This window comes from Chinchilla lanigera, unplaced genomic scaffold (genome assembly GCF_000276665.1).
Source record: "Chinchilla lanigera isolate Chin_1 unplaced genomic scaffold, ChiLan1.0 scaffold00003, whole genome shotgun sequence".
Classification (NCBI taxonomy): Eukaryota; Metazoa; Chordata; class Mammalia; order Rodentia; family Chinchillidae; genus Chinchilla; species Chinchilla lanigera.
In genome coordinates this window covers 37,028,757-37,056,433 of record NW_004955404.1, presented here as the reverse complement: position 1 = coordinate 37,056,433, position 27,677 = coordinate 37,028,757, and the positions used below count along the sequence as shown (strand labels likewise).

General features: G+C 33.5%; 1 pseudogene; it reads left to right on the top strand.

Annotated features, from left to right (window-relative positions):
- Window positions 1-20,714: 20,714 nt before the first annotated feature.
- Window positions 20,715-25,345, top strand: LOC102027605 (annotated as a pseudogene).
- Window positions 25,346-27,677: the final 2,332 nt, after the last annotated feature.

The following is a 27,677-nucleotide window of genomic DNA, read 5'->3' as shown; positions in this document are numbered from 1 at the left end:
GCAGTATACTTTTTGATACCTTTATATAACTGTCATTTCCACATATAAAAATAAGCATATAAAAAACAGTACTAAAGTTTGTCATTGATGGTTATCTTTAGGCTTTCAGTGTGAATAATAGAAGGGATTGTTGCTTTCACAGATTCTGAGCAAATAGTTTTTGTCAATAAAATACATAAATCTTGGGACCCAACATCATGACAACTAAATATCCACCTTGCTTAAATATTTATTTTACTTACAGCAGTAACTCATTACATTAACTAGGACTACAAATAGCATATATAATATATATGGGGTAAATAATGTCTAATAATTAGTCAATGAATTTTTTCTGTAATTATGATCCTAAATAAGGATCATTCCTACTTAATAAAAACAATAACAGTAATACTTTAACAATTATACCATTTGAAAATATTTGCTGAGATAAGTTTTCCTTCCAAATACTAGATCTGCTATTCATATATTTTTGTACAAGACTTTTCTATGTTGTCACAAAAGAAGAAATTCTACAGATGAGGTTATGTTTAAGTGAACTGATTTCTAAATTTTTATGTGACTAAAACGTTTTAGAAGTTATAAACTCTTTTGTTGTATACCATCAATACTTATTATGAGGTTTCAATAGCACAGAGTGTAAGTATATTTTATTTTTATTCCACTCACTGAAAATGGAATAAGATATAAATAAATAAAGCAATTAGAATACAAATAATGTAAATCACATTGAAGAGGTAAATGTATGCTACTTTTGACTACTGTGTAAGATTATGGGTTAAGTGTTCATTGAATGTACAAAGGAACACTATTCCTTGAGAGTCCCTAGTACTCCTAGTTTTGAACTTTCATATTTATTATGGAATGGTGTGGTTATTACTATAGGTGTTCCAATAGAATTTTCTTCCCGGGGGCAACATTTACTTAAATTCAGGGAAATTCAAATTTATGTCTCTGCAAAGTGAGAAGTCTTCCTGTATGATAGCATATGATTTCATGTGTATCAACTAAATAATAGAAGACTTTTACATTTTTTCTTTTTGCTTTTCCACATAATAAAGAATGCTTTAAGAATACATTTACATTTTAATTTTTTTCAGCAATTTGACAAATTTTCTTACTTTTCTCACTACCAATTATTTCCTTTATTGACGCCATTATTATTTATGTATTTTTAGCCAGTTGCTTCTGATTTTTAAAGAAAACTTCCAAAGTTAAAATATTTTGTTTTATAGGTAAAAATGTATTATCCTGATATATAAAATTCCCTTTAAGGGAAAGGAATAAAAATCATAATAATCAGATATATTTTCTATGTGTAAGAGCAATTTTTGTCTAAAACTTCTTCTGTCAAACTAGCCATGGTGCATGACCTTGGAGGGGAGAAAAGGTTAAATAACAAATCAGAGATTTTTATTTGAGGCTCATGAATTTTATCATCCTTGGCATTTTTCTCTACTTCTGTCATAACAAAAGAAAATTGTGAATCAGAACACTTAATTCTGAGAAACGCACTACTTACATAGTAATTTTTCTATGCTATTTCTAAAGTGAATGCATCTTAATTTTAAAATAAATTGTGCTGATTTCTGCAGTATTTTTTTTCTTTTTGTTCTGGAAGAATCCATAATGAGTTTCTGTCATTGCTTATTTCACTTTCATGTTAGTATAAATTAACACTTCATTAAAAAGTATTCATTCACTTAAAACAATGTTTTCCTTGGAGGAGTAAACATAGCAAGTACAGTTAAGCAAAACATAAAAGGCTTGGTATGTCTTCTGAATATTTCACTTAATTCTAGTACTATAGGTTTTGAAAATAGAGCTGATATTACAGTTAATAATGTCCACACAAAAAAAAATCATTTAAGGATTGATAAAACAAGAATATATATATGTATGTATATACTCATATACATGAGTATGTATATGAGTATATACATACATATATATATGAATGTATAAGAATATATATTAATTATATATTAACTCTGCAGAATTAAATTCCTGGAAAAATATGGTCAAAGAAATTTCAATACATCACATACATATGACTAAAGAATTCATGATAATGAATAGTCAGGGTAATTTTTAAAATAGATAAAGTGTTTAAAATAGATTGACATATATATATAGATCGACATACATATATATAGATCATGCATGACAATTCGTATTCAGAGTTATGTATAAAAATATCACAGCTAGCTATACAGAGATAGATAAATAGACACATACATAATTACATACATACATGCATGCATAGTTTAGTTTATTTCTGACACTTTTAAAATTCCTTTACTCAGATTGTTGACCTAAGCAACTGGTATATATGTCTTTATTCTTAATGAATCAGTATCCGTATATATTGTAAATGACAATATTTAGAACATTGCTGGATATATAATGAATTTCTTACAGATGTTCTTCAGTTATATTCCTCAGCAACCAGACTCTGAGATGGCAATCAGCTTCATGGAGCTTATTAGATTTTTATACCTGTGCATAAAGGAGTACAGAAGCAGAGGTGGACAGTGCACTGATGCATGCACCATAACAATACAACTGGGACAACCCGGTGCTCCTACCAACAGTGCTCCAATTCAGGATCAGAGATCCGATGTGCGCAGAAGAGCTACTGAGTGAACCTGGTCAAGGCAGGAGGCACAGCTTTTTTTTAATCCAGGAAAATTTAGACAGAGGATGGAACAATGAGGCAATGACATCTAAATATATATGTCATATAAATCAGAATATATACATTGCTCATATTTTTTAAAACCTCATTAAGAATTAATTGAGCCAGGCATGGTGGTGCATGCCAGTAATCCCAGCACTCTGAAGGCTGAGGCAGGAGGATCACTGCGAGTTCAAGACCAGCCTGGGCTACAAAGTGAGCTCAAGGCCAGCCTGAACTGCATAGCAAGACTCTGTCTCTATAACCAATGTCTAAATTTTTTTTTTTTTTTTTGTACCAGGAATTGAACTCTTGACCTCATGCTTGCCAGGCAGGCACTGCGCACTGAGCTATATCCCCAGGCCCTAGAGATCCTGTCTCAAAAAGATAAAAAACAAAAAAGAATTAATGATGAATGTAGGTCAGAAATATACAAAAATGATTTACACAGTGGAAAACTGATGAAATGCATGATTTAAAATGTCATATGTATTTCATTAAATGCATAAAAATAAATAAAGAAAGAAATACATATTGTTACTCAAAGACAAAAGTCATGAATGAGTTATTGATTCCCAAACATATATAGAATATGATTGTTAAAAAGGATATAGTTAAATAATTGCAAAGCGAATTCAAAGTCCCCAAAAGAGCGTAAAGATAGCAAAAATCTCCATATTACTATTAGAAATTATACATCAAATATCTGCTAACCACCACTTTATGAAAATTTCAAACATGCTCTAGTCAAAGTCAATGGGCAGTTAGTACCTTCTCCTAAAAGGTTTTGAATGCTGCATTGAGTGCAATAAAATTATACAAGCTATACTTAACTATTGAATAATCAAGATACAAAAATTCTATCATAGCAGATCAAAATAACTATTTTAAAATATGAAAATCTGGAAATTATGGCAACAAAACTACATAATGAACAGATTTTAGAAAATGCTAATATGTGAGCAATAAGCTAATATTATTAATTGCATTAATGCAAAATGACTGTATATAGGTCAGCATTATTTATAAATCTGTATATACACATATTTGTGTGTTTACATGCAGATATGTAAATTATGGTGCATATATACAAGTACAGGAACATATATACATACATAGACATATAGTATAATTTTAATGAATTACTTTTTTTAAAATCTTTTAAAATTGATAAGTAAAAATATAAAATTTAAATATACTAATTGGGGGCAAGTAGCATTTCAACATGTGTACACTGGGTAATATTTAACTTAAGTTAAACATATCTATATCCTCAAATATTTATCATATCTTTATGGCAGAAAAATTAGAGTACTTTCTTCCTTCTTTTTCAAATATGTGATACCTGCTTAACACACAATCATCCTAATTTTCAGTAGCTCACTAGAACATATTGCACATCACTTGCAGAACACTTGTACCCATTAATAACCTTTCTCCTTCCCTCTACTTTCTGGCACAATTTGAAATGTTTAGATGATAAAATTTTAATGACATCATCATAGTTTGACATAGTTTTGTCTTGTTTTGTATAAATAGTAAACTTAAAATTCTATTTTTATAATTTTATTTTCCAAAATACAATAGATGTGCTTTTCTTATGTAAAATAGCAGGCACCTTCAGTGACATGCTCCCTTCCCATAATTATGAGAACCTTTAACAGCTATTAATGCACAATTTGTAATCAGTCATGTTAATAGGATCTATCTGAATGATGTACTGAATGAGATAAGCTCTTGCTGATTTAAAATTGTATATTGCACTTACAGGTAACTAAAATAACTTGGCCTTCATCTATTGACAAATTACTTAATGATTGTCACAAGAACTATCCAAAAAAAATTATCTTGCATCTATCTTACTTAACCATTTGTCTTAAAAAATTCAATTCTTGTAACATGCATGTATTCCCAGGGTCAAAAATATTCTAGTTCATGTAAATAATACATTAATTTTTCAGTTAATTTAACCATCAAATGGTCATGTCAAATTGTTTTAAGTTGTATCAAGAAATTTCTCTATCATTTTGATTAAGAAAAATTATCTCATTAAGACTGGGAAAGTTCCATCAAGATTTTCGAAAATAAAACTGAAAGTAAAATGTGATTATGCAACTTTGTGATTGAAACAATTATTATATCTACTTTGGTTGATTAGAATCCATTATTAGCTCATTTCTGATGGAAATAACCATATTCCCTGGATAGAAATAAATATCTCCCTTACTTTGTTTCCAAGGATTGATATCTCAATAATTGTCTCTATGAAGAATAAAACTTTCTTACCTTCGCATAAGCAAAAACCATATTTATTTAATGCTGTGCCTTGTAGTTAAAATGAGCAATATATTCCTTGAAAGTTCCATTTGTATTCCAAATTGTTGTGAATGACATGAAAAGAATTTGCATGGAAGGAGAAGATCAAGGGGGCTGGTAGATAGTGAAGCCCTAAGATGAGAGAGTAAATCTGAGATTACTTTGAAGGACATGCTGAGCAGTTTATTCAGATAAGGTCATTGAATGAGGCTGGGCTCGTGGCATATATGGTGGTTCATCTTCGCCTGAGTAAAAATATTTTATCCCCTCTACCAGAGCTCTTGTCCTCATGTGAAGGTAATAACTATTGCCTACTATGTGACAAATTTTAAGTTTCATTACGATGTGCATGTAATGTGAAAATTTATGTCTGAATCACCTTTAAAGGACAGTGGACAATTCTACAACCATTACCATGGCAAGAAAACATTCACATGTTAGGCCTAGGTATGCATAGATATAAGGTAAGAAAGAGAAATCTCTTACAAGTCAAGTTTCAGTAAGTTGTTGATAAATACAACTGCAAATAAGACTTCTAAATTAGTCCATAATAAATGTATTCTATGTCACTGTTTAAAGAAGTGTTTGAAAGTATTGTATATAATCTCTACAGTATTTTAATCTACTCTATGTTACTGCTTATTTTATTTTTCAAGTAAATATTTACTCACAAATCAATTAAGCTTTCACTAACACAATATATATAACTTCTGATAGTTCTGTATTTTTCTTTATAATCTCTTGTCTCTTCTTGCCAAAAAAATCAAATTATTTTCTAAAATGTATACAGAATATTAAAGTTCTATTTTGAGTTAATAGGCTTTTGTGTGCTGGCTTTGTCATCTTTCAATTATTGCATCTATTCAATACCTGTCATCTATTCAGTTTGTCCACTGGGTCTTGAGGTGCTGATGTGCCTGTATTTAAACCTGTCCACGAAGTGAGTAGTCCTGCTTTGTACTCTTATAAAAGTAGGTAGTCTTTCAACTTATTGTGTGCAATGGGTCACAACAATGCAACTATATGGTATATTTTGCTTCCAAATGTCACAACAATTGTGTTTGTCTTTTAGTTTTGTGGGTGATGGAGCTATAGTCTGTTTCACTTTCAAAGGAATATCTTGATGTTACACACACACACACACACACACACACACACACACACCACTGACATCTAGAAACTTTCCTTAGGGGAAAGATAACTGAATTTTCATGTTTCAGAATACATAACTTACCAACCTATTTAAAAAATCTACTTCTTTTATCTCACCAGTTCTTCACTTTATAAAAATGATTGACTATTATGTTATATTCTGAGGTAGTGAAATGATCAACAGTCATGTGAATTAATTAGTAATTTAATGGGAGATTTGATATCATATATAGGTAGGATATGAGACTGCATAGCTATTTCCTGATAGACAAAATCAATTGTGTTTGGTATTTTCTCTTAACTTCCCACAATAGGTAGTTTCATACCAGGGGACACACGCATTTTCTTCACAGTACTTTTTCAAAATGCCTCTGTCTCTTTCACAGACCCATTAGATGAGCCAAATATAGATATACTTTCTAGACTTTTCAAGTACTTAATAGAACTTATTTATGGATTCACCTGGGAATATGGTATTACTATCATTTTACTATTTTGTAAAGGAAATTGGTTTCTTGAAGGTTCCATTTTTCTCATCCTACCTTAATAAATCTTACTTTTAGGGTTAGTGACATAAGGTCTAATAGAATTTGTTAACTGCTCTGTATATGTAACTTGAACAAGCATTTGGGAAAGTAAATACTGAGTTGATGGATACAGAAACCTATTATGAAATCATGACAAGAGGCACTCTAACTGGAGGACTGCAAACTTCTGGATCAAAAGAGATATCTCAGAGTCAGTGTCTAGCGACTGTTCAAATAACTGAGAAGGCTTCCTCTCTGAATACTTGTTAATAAATGGCTGAGTCTATCTTTCAGAAGAAAGATGATAAAGGCATAAAATATATAATTAAGATATTAATGTAGGACTTCTCCCTAAATTTTAAATTCAAGCCTTTTATACCTTCACTAGGTGACACTGACTCTCTGAACATAATCAGTACAGATATTTGCATGAAAGATCATAAGTCTCCATTGTAATGATGGATATCAATTGTATTTTGCTTTAGACCTAGATTTATATATTGACTATGCAAAAAATGTGATAGATGACTAGTCCTTGCTTCTGTCCTGGAAACAGTAATTAGTTACCATCAATATCCCATTATGCCAACCACTCAATTATGATCCTATTTCTTATTGTGGTAATTATGTCTACTTCATGTAATTATGTCACCTATGTTAAGTGGTCTTTCATTCTGATAGTCTAGGGTTCAACCACACATTGAAATTTATTAGCTAATTTTAATCATACGCATGTAGTTTCCTGTCTTATAGGAAATAATCATTGCAGTGTTTTCAATGATAGTGATATAACTTATTGCTCAATGTTATTGTGAGTTAAAAAACCACATAAAATGATGTTTTTAAAATGTGTTCTTTTAAATTTTTAAGTTCTGCCTACTGTATCTTATAAATAATTTCAGACATCACAATTACAATGACTGTAGATTTATTTATTCTTGTTTAATCTACTAAGTAAAGAGGTGGAACCATTCTTAACTGCATAAACTAAGATATTTAATCAATTATTTCAGTCAATTTTCTCAGTGTCTCTTTTGGGTAAGGTAGTTTAATCTTATACTGTTTCTTTTTGGAGTAGTATAATATCTATCAGTTTTCCAGGTGTGGCAGAGCACACCTGTAATGTGAGCATTTATAAGGCCAAGGCAGGGGCATCTCTGAGTTGAGGACAGCCTGGGCTATGTAGCAAGACCCTGTTTCTAAAACAATACAAAACAAAACAAAATATATATTATCCATGTCTCTAAAGAAAAGAAAAATACTGTGATGTTCAGGATATAAAATTTTTTTATCAGATATTTCTTGCCCATTAAGTAACTGCTTCAAATTTATAAATGAAGAGAAATGCAAGTGAAATAATATTGGGACTTCTTTTCATATTTATTTGTCAGCTTCTGAGGAAACTTTGAATTTAAGGTTTGAAAATTCAAAGACAGGAAATGCAAAGAGAAATTTCTTGTGCTGGCAAATCAGGCTCTTTGGTTTAGTGATGGCTGTGGTGTTTAAAGACACCCAAATTCAGCCAAATGCTCTCCTTTTACTTCTTGAGCTTCAGCCTTTTCCCATCTAACTTTCCAAAGACCATACAGGTAAAACCAAGCACTAAATCTTTACTGCACACTATTTCCCTGTTCCTTTTTGGCAGGGGATACATTTTGGGTTCCCAGGTGGACACTGAGCCCATAAATACTATAGAACACTGCAAGCACGGCAGTGCTGAGGTAGTCTACATGATAGTGCAGAAAACTAGCAAAAGACTCCGAAGTAGTAGGCCTAGTAAATGCACTGGACAAAGACATGGTTCAAGATGTAGGGTAAATGGCCCAGTGCACGTAAGATTTCCTCATGGCACTTACCTGCACAAGATTTAAAATTCATAAACTACTTTTACATCTTTTGAGACAGAGTCTCACTATGCAGTTCAGGGTGGTCTTATAGCCCAGGCTGGCCTCAAATTCTCAACGATCCTCCTGGCTGAGCCTCCTGAGTGCTGGGATTACAGGCATGTGCCACCACACCTGGCTAGAGCTTATTATTTCTAGAATTTTTCATTTAATATTTTCTCCAAAATGTAAATTTATTTATTGATTTATTTATTTATTTTAAAGAGAAGAAAAATTTAAAAAAATCATTAAGGACAATACAGAATTTCAAAACAAAATGATAGCCAATCAACAATGGTTATTAAAGTGCAAATTGGTATCTTCAAAGTACTAGTTCAGATTACCAGATATAAGCATGAAAAATTGGTCAAAAATTGAAAGGATAAAAAATTAAGCATTATCTGTTCCTTTTCATAAACCAACAGAATTTAGTAGTATAATTAACAGCTATCATATATATATATATATATATATATATATATATATATATTCCCTTCCTTCTTTCTTTATTTCTACTTGCCCTCATCCCAGTTCTTTCTTTTTGAGCAGTTTCTTTCTCTTTTACAATATTTATTTTACTTTTGGATTTGTTTACACTTTCAGTTTCTTACTCTATGGAGACAATATGATATTTATACATGTAGGTCTGATTTATTTCACTTATGAGTATGGTCTCTAATTGCATCCATTTACCTATAAAACCCTCAAGTTTATCTTTCTTATTAGCTCAGTAATACTCCATTGTATAAAAATATCACATCCTTTTTACCTATTGCTTGGTTGATGGGCATTTGGGTTGTTTCCTAGATTATCCATGGGCAACAACCTGTAGAAAATGAAACCAGAGGAAAAGAGGACTGTATTAACATCCCAAGGATAAGCTTTGCCACCACTACAATATTTTATCACAACAGTTGACATATTTGTATTCATTTTAACTGGTACAAGTTATAACTTAATTTTCTAATCACTGTTAATATGAAGAAGCAGTATCCCGTTCACAAAGAGAATGCACACATGACTTTCTTCCAGCTATCTAAATAACATAGCGTGCCTTCCCACATTAATTAGCTCCATTAAAAATTAATGATGTGATTATTTTATTAAACAGAATAAGGTGAGAACAAAATCCATTGCAGGTTGTATAATGATGGGGAATTTACTTCATAGTGTTAGATAGCTTACTGAATTATTTAGGACTGGAAAACCTTACCATGTCTAACTTCTCTGATGTCTAAAGTCACAGTATTAAAATGGGATCCCTTGAAGCTACTACTTGTCACAATCACAACTTGTAAAGTTAATTATTGGAAAAAAAATTAGATTTTTCTGACAGTGTTTTCACACCCATGTCTGTGCTTTGGCTTAAATGTTTGTGCCCACTTTAGAATTCATGCTGGAACTTGAACACTCTTATGACAGTGTTAAGAGGTGGGCCCTAAGAGATGATTAAATTATGAGTGAAGAGCTTTCATGAATGCTATTAGTGACCTTATGAAAAGTTTGAAGGGAGTAATCCATGTCCTCTCCTGCCCTTACAGATTTGTCCTGAGGATACAGTAAAACAATGAGAGGTGATATCTTGATCTTGAACTTCCCAGAGTCCAGAGCTATATTAAATAAATGAATTTCTGTTTGTACAGTACAAGATTTCAGATACTTTATTTTAGCATCATAAATGGATAAGACAGTCTATCTTCTATAGTGAGAACTTTTTTCAGCTTCAAAAATAAATATACTGGGCTGGGGATACAGCTCAGTGGCACAAGGGCCTGCCTGGCAAATGCAAGATCCTGAGTTCAGTTTCCAGCACCAAAAATGAATAAATAAATAAACAAATAGTTTTCCCTGTTTTTTTTTCTACTTGTCTCAGTTCCAAGTTTGTTTACTCTGATTATACCCTGTTAATAAAATTGATAAGTTTCACTAATTGAGACCTGAAAAATAAACTTTTTTAGTGTTTTAGCCTCTTTAGATTTTGAACTGTTGTATAATGTTTGTTAAGACAATACTAACATCAATCAGCTTTTAAAATTTCACATCCATTTATTGAGTCCCTTAAATTATCATTCTCTGAGGAAAATTATGTGTTTTATTTCTTTTACCTTATTTTGATTATACTCTGGATATTTTTGGATAGAGGTAAGACTAATATAAGTAATCCATGTAGTGGAATCTTCCAGGATAATTCTAGGATTAAAAGATCATCAAAAATGATGACCTTAAATTTCTGGAAATCTTTTCTGAGCACATTTTATTTGTAACACATGCCTTAGGTATTACACTAAATGCCCAAAGACTTGCTGCCCTAAGGCACTCTTGGGAGGAATTATGCCAAATTTCCGTGTGTCAGGCTGTGATTAATCAACTTTGTCCCCCAAAAGTTTAAATTACTACTGCAAAAGGTCAATAAATGCTAATGATTGTTATCTGGCCTTAGAGCTATGAACAGAATCCTTAAGATGATCTTTTAAAAAGGAAATTCATTTTGGAATAAATGATTGAAAAAGTTGACTAAATTTGCTACTTTTGTTGTGAAAACATTTTTTTTCACTTATAATTCAACAGGTGATTTCTGAATGTCTGCTCTTCATGAACTGTATGAAGAAGAACAAAATCAGTCATATGGAATAAATACCAGTCTCTGCTCTCATGGAAACGGAATAGAAAGAAAGTGAAATTTCCCTCTTTTATCAAGAGTATCTATTAAATACCTAGGGCATGCAGTATGTGGCCAGTATTTGTAAATATTCTAATAAGTATATATAAAGGAGACTGGAAATATCCCTGGAGTTTAAATACAGTATAATTTCCAAACTCTCTTGCTATGAAATCTATAGGTTATTTTATCTCAATGAAGGTTATGATTTTATCATTGTACAAATAAAGTGAAGATCAACTTACAGTCCCATTGTTGCAATTACTTGTATATTTTTACCTAAAAAATTCATGTATTTTACATAGTATCATGCTGCATACAATCCAGAAATACAGCTAGAAATATGAACTAGTTTTACAGTTGTGATTATAGTTATAAACATATTAGTAGAAATACATAATATTTTAGGTGTTATACAACAGAATCAATCATCTGCTTTTAATGGAAATATTAAACAATTCATGAAATAGAGTGGGGATTATAATATGATTAGATCATTTTCACTAAGTGCAAACTTAGAGGACAGTAAATGCCAAGGTATAGTAATATAGACACATTGTGTTACTAGAGTAGTTCTGTTACAGCCTGCCTAGAGGAATGGAAGACTATACCATGACTGGAGAATGCAGTAGCTTACTGTAGTGCAAAGATTCTCACCCAGTATCGCTTCACTTCAATTAGTTGACAGGACGAATGTGCATGTAGATTTCACTCAGTCTTCATGCCTGCTCTCTGGTCATAATTAGGGGATTAGTACAAATAGCAGTTCACATTAAATAGTATGTTAGCCGGTGAGTGGTCACAGACTATGGAATTTTAAGGTGGCATCCTATATATAGATAAATAATATGATCCTTCCTTCTGTGAAGCTATACCCAGATGATCATTTTATTTCTATTTTAAGAGTCAACATGTACTGCCAAACAAACACAAAATTACTTTTTTAAAAAAGTTACAATAGATATTATGAAAGGGAAAGAAACGGACCAAAAGGAAAGAACAAGTAGGATGGGGGAAAGGAGAAAAGAAGTAAGGAGGAAAATACATGTGTGTGTGTATATATATATATATATATATATATACACACACACACACAAAATAGCTAAAATAATTGTATTACTAATTTCTATCAGTTCATTGAAGGGAACAATCAGTGCTTGCACTGTTTGATCAAGTTTTTCATGCTTATATCTGATAATCTGAGGAACTACTTTGATGATAACAATATGCAATATAATAGCCATTGTCAATTTCCTATCATCTTGCTTAAAAACACTCTCTTGCTTTTACTGTTTTACTGAGGATCAAGTAAAACTTTTACCTTCTGATGAGTAAATTGCCGAGTTGGCACATTGTGCCAAATTATAACTGAAAATGATTGTAGCTTCATTGACATCATTTGTGTATTTCATACAATTTGTCACAGTGAGATAATTCATAGAAAGATCTAAACATCCCAAGTATTTGTTGATAAAAATGTCACAGTTCTCCAAAACACATTCTAAGACATGGAAATGTAGCAGAAAGGCTGCAAACTATCTCACAAGCATGGAAACCCAGAGAAAGAGGCAGAGCAGAGAGCAGGAGACAAGCATATAGAGAAAACTACATGAGTACTTTAACAGCATAATCTTCAAGTACCAGAAAGTGAAAAATAAGGCAAAGGCTGCCCATTGACATTTGTAAACAATAAATGTGTGTGTTTTAATTTTGCTAGGGCTGCCAGGAAACAGCACCACATATTGATGACTTGAAAGAGAGAAACAGTTTTCTCACAGCTCTGGAGATGAGAAATCTGGAATCAGTGCATCAATAGGGCTGGCTTCCTCTGAGGCTTTTCTGTTTGTACATGCCTGTCTTCTCTCTGTGTCTTCATGTGGTTTTCCCTCTATTTGTCTCTGTCCAAATTTCTTCTCTCCTCTTATTGGATCAGTTTCCACCACAAGGACCTCACTTTAAATTCATGATCTGTTTTTAAAAAAATTTCCAATACATTCATATTCTGGTATTCTGGGTCATAAAATTTCAGTGTGAAGTTTGAAGAGACAGAACTGATACCTTAACAATGGTGATGTATATCATATGACATCACTAGACTCTACAGAAGGCAATTTAGAATACTTGGAGTCTTGGGCATGTGTACAGGTATAAACTGGCTATAATTCCCATCTTCCTTGGAATTGCAGACTATCCCCTGGTCTTGGCACTGACGAGGAAGATACATACACTACTTGTGTAGTTTTCATAGATTTTAACAGTCTTGTGTAGTGTGCATGTAACACACAGTCATTGTGATTATCGTTAATTTTCCTTCCTACTCAAATGTAAACTCCCTGAAAATAGACATCTGTGTTTGCTTTGCTTCATCATTTACGTTAAATACTTGGCAAAACTAAACAGTCAATACACACTTGTAAACTTTCTTAAACTCATGTATTTTTTTCCAAGAAAATTTGGAGTGTGTTTTCTGCTGGTTTCTATGAAAAAGCGTGGCAATTTTTGTCTTCAATCTAATTTAGTGTGACACTATACACGTATACTTCTTGTGTTTGCTTTGACTTCTCCCTGCAGATTGCTCAATTTCCTAAACAGATACAGCACCTCCATGTTCCCTACTGTCTATACGATGGGAAAGTGGGCATGAAAGAGACTGCGGAGAATAAAACAAGGAGGTCATTATTACATTAATGGCAAAAAGATTAGAACCTGGACCACTATTCCCCATTCCTTACTAATCTTATACAGTACCTTTAAAAGAAATCCTTCATGTGATGTCCTAATATAATTGTCTGAATTTTCTCCATTTACATATTTATATCTTAGTAAAAGAGTGGAATGTAGGTCATTAGCACAACAAAGGAGACAATGCATTTAGATAGTGGAAACCGGTTGCTAGGCTATGCTTGTTAACATGCAGACCCTTGAGTGAAGATTATATTTACATATTTCTTTTCTTGCCCTGGATGACACACATTTCCTTTGCCTGCCTAATACTATTATCATGTTTGAACATTTTTCTCCAGGGAATTAATTTTTTACAGGCCTTTTTCTGTTTTGCTTCATTTCTTCACTCTATTTTTGATACTTTTGAAATTTATGTTTATATAATTCTGCCATTAGTTAATTGTTCAAAACAGCATTCTCTTTGATTTTTTAAAATCTTTTTTTCTTTGAGTTTAAATCATCAGAATGGAAATGTTAGGATTTGATCATGGGATTACAATGCTGTTTTACTATTTACGATTTACTTTGTTTTCCTTTGCTCCTTTTTTATATAGAATGTTTATTACTCTAATCATTTCAGTCTTTTTTTATTTACCTGGATAGTCTATGCTTTCTTATCCACTCAAATTTAACCATGCAACTGTCATTAAGTATAATGTATATTAATGTCAGACATTCCATACAAAATTATTACACAAAAATATAGGAAATGATTCCAATCAAGAGATGTGGATCTCAATATAAGTTAAAAATATAAATTTGAAGACTTATATTTCAATAGGAAAGTTTTCAAGGGAAGAAGAGGAAGGAAAAGTAAAAATAAATAGCAAGTGAGGAAAACATACAAGTTAACTATTTTAAAGGAAAGGAAATAATGAATGCAGACTTGCAAAATGATTTAATGGACTCTGATTCCGGTGGTGGAATAAGAGTCATTCTGATCTATTATTTATCTCCCTACCATTTAAAAACAGTAAGAAAATAACAGTAGAAGCAAGAAGTCATAAACTCCTTGCAAAACAAGATTGTTATCTGACCAGATTATTAGAAAGAAATTGAAAATGAGAAGACTGAATAATACCAAACTGCTTTGATCTGGATCTTGAAGCTGGCAGTTTTTTGAATTGTTACAAGTCTCAATATAGTAAAAAACGCTTCATTTCCAAAGACTAGTCCCAAGGATAAAAAGGGATAAAAAATTTTTTCTGTCCCTTGATATGTACTGAAGATTGAGAGATCTTAACACTGAACAATGCTTCTAGAAGTAAAGAAGTAATGGCAGAAATGCAGAAATCATTACAATACAGAATGCAGAACTACAATCCAAATAATATAGATCAAATACAATACCAATGTAAATAAATAAAATATAACAAACCATATGATAACTATGAATCATCAAGGATAGACAGAACATTTTAAAGGCTACACAGAGGAGAAAAAGCAGATTGCCTCAAAAAAAAAATATTGGCAGGCAATTTTTAATATTAGTAGCATATGCCAGGAAAAGTAGAGTTGAATCTACTTATTAGAGGAAATATCTCCTTAGAATTCCACAGCCCCTGTGGTGGATTGACAGCTAGTGGTAACTTGTAACACCCAGTTCAACTTAACTGGAATGGTGCTGGGTGTGAGAAGCCCCTTGAGGATTGCTGTTAACAGCATAAGTGGTAGAACTGGAGAAGAAGAGAGGCTGTTGGGAGCTGGTGGAACTATTGGGAAGCTGATAGGGAGCTGCTGGTTCTCTTGGGTTGTTCTGCTAGAGGACCTTGTCATTTTCTCTTTCCTGATGAAATTGGTTGTTCTCATTGGAGGAGGAGCTCAGAATCTCATTATCACAGAGAATGGCTATGGCTCACTTTGGGGGAGCTCTGGTCCTCACTTTGAGCATTGCTTCCTTGCTCTGGAGGAGCAGATGGTGCACAGATCAGTCTCCAGGAGAAGTTTGTCATGTTGGCTTTCATGATGGGAACTTGGTTTCCTCATTATCAGAGGAGCTTGGGACTCACTGTTGCTGAGGATGGCTGCGGTACTTTTTGGGGGAGCTCTGGTTCTTACTTTGAACATTGCTTCCTGGCTCCAGTTCAAATCCCTCAGCCTGTTAGCATGGATCCTTCATCCCACTGACACAGATTTTTCTAGCTTCCACCACTGACATTTGGGCCTTCTCAGCACAGATCTATGAAACAGGCCTGCATGAGACATTGTCATCGGCTCTACGCTTCCAGTTAGACTCCTGGAAGGCATTCTTATGGGCTCTTGGTCTTCAGCTGGACTCACGCGGGACACTATGGTGGGATCCAGGCCCTTGGCTGGATTCTTTGGTCTTCAGTGTGTGGACAGATTCATTGCACTCTCTTTTTGTATATGAATCTTTGGTAGACTATTATAAATAATCTTATAATATGTGTGCGTTATTATATTGTACCCCTTGAAAAACCCCAAACTATAACAGCCCCTCCCTTCTTTCTTCTTCACTTCTGCAGCAGTGACCATGGAAGTATTTGTTTACATAATCAGTATTATGCACAAAATTCAGTTTCACTTATTTGAAAACAGTACATTGATTTTGCAATTTGATTAGATATAAATGTGTATGTTTAAAATAGAGCTATATTTACAAGTGAAATTTTTATATAGTGAGTAATATCTACCTGTGAAACTGCCCATAAGTTCTTGCCTTGCTTTTATTTATGCTTTAATGATAGATGACAGTTTCTTTTGAGGAATTTATCACTCAAATTAGTAAAGACATACAAAAAATGCCAAGGTTATGTTACATTTTCTCCATGTCATGGAACACTGTATCTTTACTTAAGAAAGCAATGGTTATTTATGTGAAAATGTCATTAGAGGTAAAAAAAAAAATATGTGATATACATTTGTTTTTTGTTGTCTTGATAATGTGATGAATTCTTTCAGGAGATAAAATATTTCCTGGGTTGGTAAGCCTGATTTATTGGTAATACAGTAGAGAAAATTCATGAATCTGTTCCTCTTAAAGTCTAGTCTTTAAATTACATGCACATGAAGCTCTTCAGATTCACAGTCTGAGCCAATCCACCAAGCAAAATACCACTGAACAGCTAAAAAGCTTGTTTAAATCCAAAAGAATATGGAACAGAGAGCAGAACACAAAAGTTATAAATAACAGGTGTGACTATACTGGTTCTGGCATCAAGGACTCTAAAGGCTAAATGCATTATTGATCATTTCAGTATTAATACATTCCTGTAAATATTAGGAGTTTTTTCTCCCATTTCTCAATCTCTTGTGATTTCTCCAATGCAATATATTTTAATAATAGTTGATTGTATACCTTAACAAATAATATATTGAGAATATTAAATGGAAATGTGACTCAGCCCAGAAATGAACATTATTAAGGTGCAAAAAAAAAAAAAAAAGGTATATGCTCTTTGAGAGATTTTTACCAGAAAAATATGTAAAAATCAATTTCAATACTAAAATACTAATTAAAATAAAAAGGGTTTGAAATAATAAAATAATCTGAGGAATGATCCAAGAAAAGTCCAAATAACAAAAATTGAATGTGTGTGTTTGTGCATGTGTGTGTGTGTGTGTGTGTGTGTGTATAAAACCTCCATTCTACAAAGCAAAACTAATAAAACTATTAGAAACAAATTAGAAATTACAGTTATAAATATTTGATTTCAATACTCTTCCATAAGAAAGTAGTAGTTTACCAGCACACAGGAAATTAGTAAGTACAGAGAAAACTGGAAAACCAATAGACTAAAATTCATCTCTAAATGATAATAATTACTTAATCTTTAACTCAAAAGTGAAGAAATTAGGATTTTTCAGAAGACATGAAATTTCTGAAATTTAACTACACATTTAATATGAATGTTTCAATATTTTCTGCCAGCACTAGCATGTGACTTAACTTTCAAATAAAGCACAAAAGGAAAAACATTTTATGAATTTTATAGCTTTACTTTATCAAAAATATTTCTAATGTGGAAGATCATGTAAGATGATACAAATTTAGAGCTATAAAGATATTTAATCTTTTAAATGAAAGCAAAGATCAAATGAATTAAAATTTCAATTAAACTACAGAAAAAAATAAAAAATAAAATATAATATATTAATAAAAAAAGTACAGATACATTAAGCAGTAATTAGAGAAATGAGTAATAGCTGTTTTTCTTATAGTTACTAAAACATCTTCAGTTCAAACTGTATTTAAGGGGCTGGAGGTTTAGCTCAGTGGCACAGCACCTGCCTGGCAAGTGCAAGGTCATGAGTTTGATTCCCAGTACTAGAAAACACCCCCACAAAAAAAAAAAAAAAAATTACACAAAGTGCATTTAAATTCCAACTTAAAGTCTCAAAAAATAAAACTTTGTTCAAATATATAGTGCATAGTTTTTGTTTAATGATTTGTATACTAAATAGAATGTTTATAGAATCATGTGTTAGATTTCACTTACTTGGCAATAAGTTGTATTTTACTGAATTGAATGGGATTTTAAAGTATATGAGCTGCCAAAGTAAGATGAGAGTTTAAGCATATAACATTTACATTCATACAAATTTGGAAAGTTGTCTTTGCCCTGACCCAACATGGTGTCAACAGTGACACTCACCCTTGTCCAATAACTAATGGAGATCATGAGTGTACTCATCTGCAAGATCATATTGTGCCACTGCCTAAGTCAAGGAAGCCTGGTTGGTGCAAACTGGTGCAACAAGGAAGTGGTGGGTTGAGGAAGACTTGCCCATAAGTGGCCGGAGATACTGCAGGAGTGGCAGTAGAGGTGTATGTGTCAGATGGAGAGGGAAATGATGGTACAGGAGATAGAATCAAGAGGAAAAGAATTAAAATAGTTCTAAAATTTTTGATGACAGTAGGAAAAGAACCATTTCTTACCATTTATGTAGAGTCACAAAAAAGAAAACAAAAGGTGGAATGTTACCTGTGAATCATGGGAGAAGAACACTTAAAAGAAAATGGGCATGTGGAACAATTGAAGAGTGAATCCCAGAAGAAAGAGAGCCATGGCAGACAGAGGTGGGTTGGAGACATAAAGATGGAGAAAATAATTTGCAAAGAAAAAGAAACTGGAAGAAGCAAAGATTACCATTAAAAAGGATGCAAGTGTGGTAGTGGCCCAATGTATGAAGATCTGTGTATTTGAAGAATATAGTGATGAAGGATTGAAGGTGTTTGGCTGACTCTGCAGACTGCATTGGCAAGAAATGAACTCAAGGTGTCTAGTGCTGCAGCAGGATATAGGTTATCTTCAGTGTGTCTTGACACATGATTTGTGTCAGGGTTACAAAGAATAGTCTTGTCCATGAAAATAGTGGCACTCTATGGAATGGTAAATCTTACCCCAGAGGGCAAGCTGGCGGAGGTGGACAATGAGCTGAGTTATGACTTCTGGTAAATACTGGTGTTGGCTCCTACTGGAGGATCAGATAAACTGATCAGCAGAGTCTGACACTGACAGCCAGTCAGCAACAGGGACATAATGATATGAGGGGAAAAAAGAGAAAACAAAAACCAAAACCAAAACAAAAACAGGTTCAAAATCCTATGAGAATATTTTGTGGTCACTAAGTTCTGTGCTGCAGAGATCACATCTATGATAGGGGGTACTATGAAGTTTGTAGTGGCTTGACAACTGGAGGTCAACTTATAACACCAAGCTGAACTAAATAAGCATGATGCTAGGAATGGGAGGCCCATCTGAGGACTGTTGCCAGGAGCATAATAGCAAGATCTGGAGAAGAAGAAGAAAGCCTATTGCAAGCTGGTAGAAGCTGTTGGGAGCCTATTGGAAGCTGAAAGAAGCTGTAAGGAGCTATTTGTTCTCTTGGAGGAGCTTGTCATGCTGTCTTTCCTGATGAACTTGGCTGTTTTCATACTCCAAGAAGCTCAGGACTGTTCTGGATGAGAATGGCTTCGTTTCACAGGGGGGGGAACTCTGGCTTTCACTTTGAACATCACTTCCTGGCTCCCGAGGGGAAGATGGTGCACAGCCAATCTCCTTTAGAAGGTTGCTCTATTGGCTTTCCTGATGGCACCCCAGCTGTCCTGATCATTAGAGGAACTCAAGACCTCACTGTTACTGAGGATGGCTCTGGTACTTTTCAGGGGAGCTCTGGTTCTTACTTTGTACATTGCTTTCTGGTTCCAATGCTGATCCCTCAGCTTGCTATCACAGATCCTTCATTCCACTGGAACAGACTTACTAGATTCTGCCACTGACCTTTGGGCATTCCCAATGCAAAGTCATGAAACAAGCCTGCATGAGATATCGTTATGGGCTCTAGGCCTCCAGTTAGACTCATAGGAGCCACTGTTATGAGCTCTAGGCTCTTAGCTGGACTCATGCAGGATATTTTTATGGGATCCAGGCCCTTGGCTAGAGTCCGTATTCTTAGTGTGTGAACAGATTTAATGCTCTGTTTTGTATATCATTCTTTGGGTGACTATTATAAATATTTTTATAAAATATGTAGCTTGTATTATATTTTTCCCTTGCAAATATCTCCCAAACTAACACAAAGTTATTCCTCTCAACTTATTGCAAGTTGAAAGTGGAACCATATACTTAAAGACTGACTATTTTGGAGACTGACTATTTTGGAGGCATTTTTGACCCAGCCCTCTCAGTTGTACCCAGATTCCTGCCTTCCAGTGATGGGAAATGTGTATTTTGTAATCATACAAGTTAGACCAATCAAGAACATGAAAACACTTAGACAAATACATTCAGACAGAAGACAGGTAACATTGTATGAAATTTGAAAAATTCCTGAAGCAGTTGGAGAACATTGTTTGAAATACTGTAGATGGAATTTTAAAGTGGCTGGCAGCAGGCTTTGTATATGACATAAATACAAGCTATAAACAAACACCAAAACTGCCTTTCATATGGATTAACTACTCAGCTGCTAATGTGTAGCTAAAAGAACATAATGTATACTCCATGGGACAGAACCCAAAAGAAAGCAGGGGTGGATATTCTATTTGCAGTCAAAATGGATTTCAAGCCAAGGGGGATGAATAGAGAGAAACACCACTACATCCATGTAAAGGAACAATCTGAGAGGAAGAAATAACACGCATGAACATATATGCACCAAATACCAGGATACACAACTATATAAAAATGCTAACAGATGTGAAAAATCAAATAAGCACAGACAATTTTAATTGGGAACGTCAAAACTCCATTTTCACAAAAACATTAACTGGACAAAAAATCAATAATGAAGTATTAGAACTGAACCAGACTTTTGAACAAATGGACTTAATAGAGGTCTATAAAATGTTCCATGCCAGAAATCAGAATACATATTCTCAGTTGCACATGGGATGTTCTCCAAAACAGATCACACACTGACTCATAGAACATGCTTAAGTAATTGCAAAGGAATTGAAACTATGCCATGTATTTGTCAGACCATAGTACAAGGAAATTAGAAATACACAACCAAAGAAACCAGAACTTCATTAACCCATAGAAATTCAGTGACACCTTCCCAAACAATCACTGGGCCACAGATGAAATTATAGAAGAAATTAGACAGTTTATACAGTTAAATGGTAATGCCAATAAAATATATTGGAGTTTACAGAGCATAATGAAAGCAATCTTATCAGGGAAATTTATGGCAGTGAAACTAGTGATCTAGTGCACTCAAATAAACAACCTAATGTTGAACCTCAAGCGTCTAAAAAAAAAAAGAAGAACAAATCAAGCTCAAAGCTTGTACAAGGGAGGAAATAATAAATATCAGAGCCAAAACTAATTCAATGGAGACTCGTTAAACAATACAAAGAATTGATAAAATGAAGAGTTGATTTTTTTTGAGGTTAAATAAAAATTGATAAACCCTTAGCCAATGTTATCAAAAAAAAAAAAAAAAAAAGGGAAAGAAAAGACTCAAGTCCATGCAATTAGAAAAGAAAAGGGTAAAATTGTACATATTCTGCACAAATCCATAAAATCATCAATGCCTACTTTTAATTCTAATAAGATGGAAAACCGAAAGAATGGACAGATTCCTAGATATTTTTGAATAGCTGAATCAAGAAGACATAAATATTATAAATAAACCAGTATTAGACAATGCAATTGAATATGTAATCATAAACCTACCAACAAAGAATGCCTAGTCTCTGATGGATTCACCATTGAATTCTACAAGAGATTTAGATAAGACTTAATGCCACTACTTCCTGAACACTTTAATGAGTTTGAAAGGGAACCAATAGTCCCAAATTTATTCCTGGAAGCAAACAAGACCTTGATCTCAGAAGCAGAGAAGGATCCAACCAAAATTGCATCTATAGGCCATTCTCCCTAATGAACATAGACAGAAAAAGATACTGGCAAACAGAATGCATCAAATTAAGAATATTACACACCATCACCAAATAGGCCTCAGCCCAGAGATATTAAGATAGTTCAAAATATACAAATCAAAAAATGTGGGGCTGGGGATTTAGTTCAGCGGGGGCTGGGGATTTAGCTCAGCGGCCAAGCGCCTGCTTGGCAAGCGCGAGGTCATGAGTTCGGTTCCCGGTACTGGAGAAAAACCAAAAAAAAAAAAAAAAAAAATGTAATAAGTATTATTAACAGAGCCCAGGGCATAAACCACATGATCATCTGAATAGAAGCTGATAAGGTATGTGACACAGTCCAATACTAATTCATGATAGAATTCCTACAGAAAATTAGAAGAGATGGTCTTTATCTCAATCTGACAAAAGCCATCAATGACACACGAACAGCTTACATCATACTAAATGGACAAAAACTAAAAGCTTGTATTCTAAAATCCAGTGGCTGAACTCTTACTGAATATGGTTTGGGAATATTTTTCAGAGCAATTTGACCAGAGAAAGAGATAAAAGAAGTAAGGATAAGAGTGGAAGAAATTAAATTATCATTATTTATGGATGGCATGATATTCCACAAAGAAGAACCCCAAAACTCCAACAAAAACTTCTAGATTTAACAACCAAATTCAGTAATGTAGCTGCATACAAATCAACACTAAAAAGCTCATTAGCTTTGCTGTACAGAAATAACAAACACCTTGAGACAGAAATGAGGGAAATAACACCATTTACAATAGCATCCCCAAAATATTAAACACCTAGTAATCAACCTAAGGAAGGAAGTAAAAGGCCTTTGCATCGAAAACTACAGTACTCTGGAAAGGGAGATTGAAGAGGATATCAGAAAATGGAAAGTTGTCCCCTATTCTTGGGTAGAAAGAACCAATACAGTGAAAATGGCCCTACATCCAAAAATGAAATCTCCATCAAAATTCCAATATCATATCTCACAGAATTAGCTAAAACAATCCTAAAATTCACTTAAATAAGAAAACACCTAGAATAGCAAAAACAATTTTGAGCAACAAAATCACGGTAAGGGGCATAAAAGTCTCTGACTTGAAATTATACTACAAAGCTATTGTGATTAAAAACAGCATGACACTGGAAAAAAAAAAAAAACAGACCTAAGAATCAGTGGAATAGATTAGAAGATGCAGAAACAATACCAGACATACTCAGCTACCCTATCTTTTAAAAAGGGACCAAACACCCTCCCAGGTAGAAAGATAGCCTCTGTAATAAATGATGCTGGGAAAACTGGCTTTCCAAATGCTGAAGATCAAAACTAGACCCATATCTTTCACTATGCTGTAAGCTAAAATCAAAACAGATCAAAGATCTAAATATTAAAACAGAAACACTGTTTATATCTAAATATATATGCAAAATTACTGGAGGTCTTGAAGAGTTCTAAGGCATAGGCAAAGACTTTATGAAAAAAATGTCTAATTGCACATTAACTATCAAAAGAGTCATTAACTGGAAACTCATCTTATTTAAAAGCTTTTGCAGAGCAAGAGAAACTGTCAACAGAGTGAAAAGACAATCCTGTGTGGGAAAAAAATATTCAACAAGCTTTTCCTCAGGCAAAGGACTAATATCTAGAACATAAACAAAATTCAGACCCCCAAATTTAAAGACTCATTCCAAAAATGGGCATCTGAGATGAATACACATTTCTCAGATGAAGAAACACAAAAAACAAATAACTACATGAAAAAAGTTCATCTTTGGTCATTCGAGAGGTACAAATTAAAATAACATTGAGATTTCATCTCACTCCAGAGAAAATGGCTGTTATTAAGAAATCAACTAATAGCAAATGGTGGCAGACCTGTGGAGAAAAGAAACCCTTTCCCTCTATTGGTGTAGACTATGGCAACTACCATAGAATTCAGTGTGCAGATATCTCAAAAAAACCCCAAAACTATAATGAGAGATTCCTTTTGACCAAAGATTCTCAAAAGAGTTAAAATCACCATGCCACATGATATATGTACATTCATGTTTATAGCAGCACAGTTTGTAGAAGCTAAATCTTGGAAACAATCCAAATGCCCATTACCCATTTCCATTGAATTAATAAAAAGGATTTGGTTTTTTTTTTTTTAAACAGTGGAGTACTTCTCTGCCATAAAGAAGGACAAGCTTCAGATATTGCTAGCTGAATGGGTGCACCTTGAGACCATACTCTAAATGAAATAAATCAGACATACATGTGTAAATATTGCACTGTTACTCTGGTGTGAGAAGCTGAATGTATAAATAAAGACCAAAATGTATAATATGTATTATGAAATGAGAAGAAAATATTCTAGTGAGAAGGGGAACAAGGGAGAGGGGAAGGAAAGTAGACAAAAAAAGAACAGAAGGAAAAATTGAAACTAAGTTTTTGTAAATAAAGAGGGTGGGCAAGATCAAAGGGAAGGGAGAGGAATGGGAAAAAACAAAGCAAGATATCCCATGAAAGTTACAAATCCCTTATGATGAATGTGATCACTTTATATATCTAAAATGTATCAACAAAATAAAAATAACACAATATAAAGAAAAAGGATGAGACTTTTTATGAATTGGGAGAAGATACCTCAATGCTCCTGAGACCCTGATGACAGACACCATTCATGAACCAATCCTGCTGTGTTAATTTCCTATACAGACAAAGTACTACATGTAGCCATGTCCTGAGGATCCATGTCTTACTGAATTGGTCTATGCCCAGTGTCATTGAGATTGGAGGAGAATCAGTGTGTGTCTGAGATAATGAAGAAATGTTACCAGGTTATAAAAGAAAAGGCGCTGGCCCCACACCTTACTACTGGTATGTAGAACAGAGAAAATGTGGTGCATGTCCTCATGGAGGATATGGTTTGGACTTTTTGAGCTTCCTAACTGGGATGCTAACTGGGAATCACATCAGATGTGTGCTTGCACCCTAAGTGTATCCGGAATTACAGGACAAAACTGGATCCTCTGAAATGTGAAAGAAAGGATGCAATTCAAGAAAAGAACTGACAGTCTTTTTACAAAAATGACAAAAGGACAAAATCTTCTCTTTTCTGTTCCATTAATATTTAACTGTTTCTATTTTCTCTTTCCAATTTTTATTTCCACTGCCATGAAAAGCTGCCTGCATTACTGGGATGCCAAGTGACACTGATGTCATTGTAAATGAAAACATTACAAAATTATGTGAAATTAAGTGAAAACGTTACAAAATTTGGGAAATGTGTGACATATAACTCCAGGGTTTGTGTAGACTTTAGCATTTTATCCAATTATATGTTATAATCACTGTGTTTAATATACCATATATAAGTAAATAGTTTTCAGTTATGGTCTAAGACACTCCAGTAAATTAACCTTTATATCCTTTTAAATGTAATTGCAATTCTTCTTTAACAGATATCTTTTCATTGTACCAATGAGGTAAAACAAACATCTTGGGGAGAAATTGGCAAATATTGCATTAAAAAATCTTCTGATATTAGAGAATTACTCAGCAGCACATACTGGCATCTTACGGATACAGTCATTTGAATCAGTTATTAATTCTTTGTAGCTGCTTATAATTCTGAGGCATATAAATAGATAGGGAAGAATCTGTAACAGTAGAATTTTGTTAAAATTTGAAAAGAACATAGTTGGGGGCATATTTAGATGATTCACAGCATTTCTTTTGGTAATAGGTAAAGAGTCAAACCCAGCTTCCTTCTTCCTTGGTGATTCCTAAGTGATTAAAGGTAAATAAGTTCCCAACAAATTTGAAGCTACAGTCTTGAAAATTTGTATGTGGCTGTGTGAATCATCCTACTGTGTCCTTCTATCTGACCTGTGCCACCTCAAGAACTCATACTTCTGATTTTGTTTTGCTAGGACGTGTTTGCAATTCATAGTTTGCAATCATCATTTTTTCCTTTTTCTTTTAAAGAAAAGTAAACAATAAAAACAGTGGTATAAACTTTTAAAACAAGATTGTAGGAGAGTAACAATGGTTAGTACACTGTGTATTGTTATCTTCAAAGTAGTTGCTCATATTACAAGACATAGACATGAAAACTTGATCAAGCAATGCAAGCATTTTGAGGACTGGTTACGTGTACACATCACAGTTTCTCTCTTTTTTTCTATAATCTCCTTCCTCTTCCCTCCACTTACCAACTCAACCTCCAGTTTCCCTCTCCCCTTCTTCATATTTGATATTATTTGTCTTAGGTCAAGTTATGGCATATAGTATTTACATTAATTTGAAGTATTAGGTTCCTGTGCCTGGCACATCTTTATTCCTCTTATTTTTCCCTTCCCCTCCTCCTCACCCCTTATGCTTGTTCCATTGGACCACTACCCTTCTGCAAGAGATCTGTCCTTTTCTACCCATCCTTTATCATTTATTTTGCACTTTGCTTCAATCAAATGAAAGATACCATATGGTATTTAAGCTTGTGAGTCTAGTTTATTTCACTCAACATTATATTTTCTAGGTGAATCTACTTTCCTACAAATGTCTCAAGTGTGTTATGGTTTATAGCCAATAAATATTCTATTATATATAGATACCACATTTTCTTTGTGCAATCATCTGTTGATGAGTATACAATCCAATTCCAGCATGTAGCTGTTACACATTGTGCTGTTATGAACCTCAAATTGCATGCATCACTGTAGTATCCTGTCTTAAACTCTATGAGGAAGATACCTAGCTGGGTTCTATGGAATTTCTAATTTCAGTTCTTTGAGAAATCTCCACGTTGATTTCCATAACCCTTTTTCTAATTTGTAGTGCCCCAGTTTTCAGAAGTAAAGATAATGCTAAAGATGAAATTATGGTAAAGAATTTATGAATAAATATTCATTTGTCCCCAAATGTATACATTTAACTACATCCCATTTTCCAAAGAGAGTGCTACCTCACTGTTTCATGCTAAGTTAGGGTCATTGTGGAAGCCAAGCTCTACAATGATTCACATTATTTCCTTTTGCCAGGTATTGACATGAATTTAATATCCAACACTGTACTACAATTATTTCATATGGCAAAAAACAAATGGCAGAAGTAATGGTATATGACTTCTAGTGATAGATTAATGAAAAAAAAAAACCCTCATGTTCTACTTTTCAGAATCTGCCACTATGAAAAAATATGACAGCTTCAGCACCTCATCTCTTTGTCTCAGATCTCTCAAAATGAGGGAACCCATATTTTAAGAAGATTGATAGAGATGCTGTTATGGTTGATACATTGTGTCAACTTGGGGAATCTAGAGGTTTGGCTAAGAGACTCAGCAGTTCTGCCTCTTGGGGTGAAAAGGACATGCCCTTACCCTTCTGGGATGTTGTTTATTGTGTT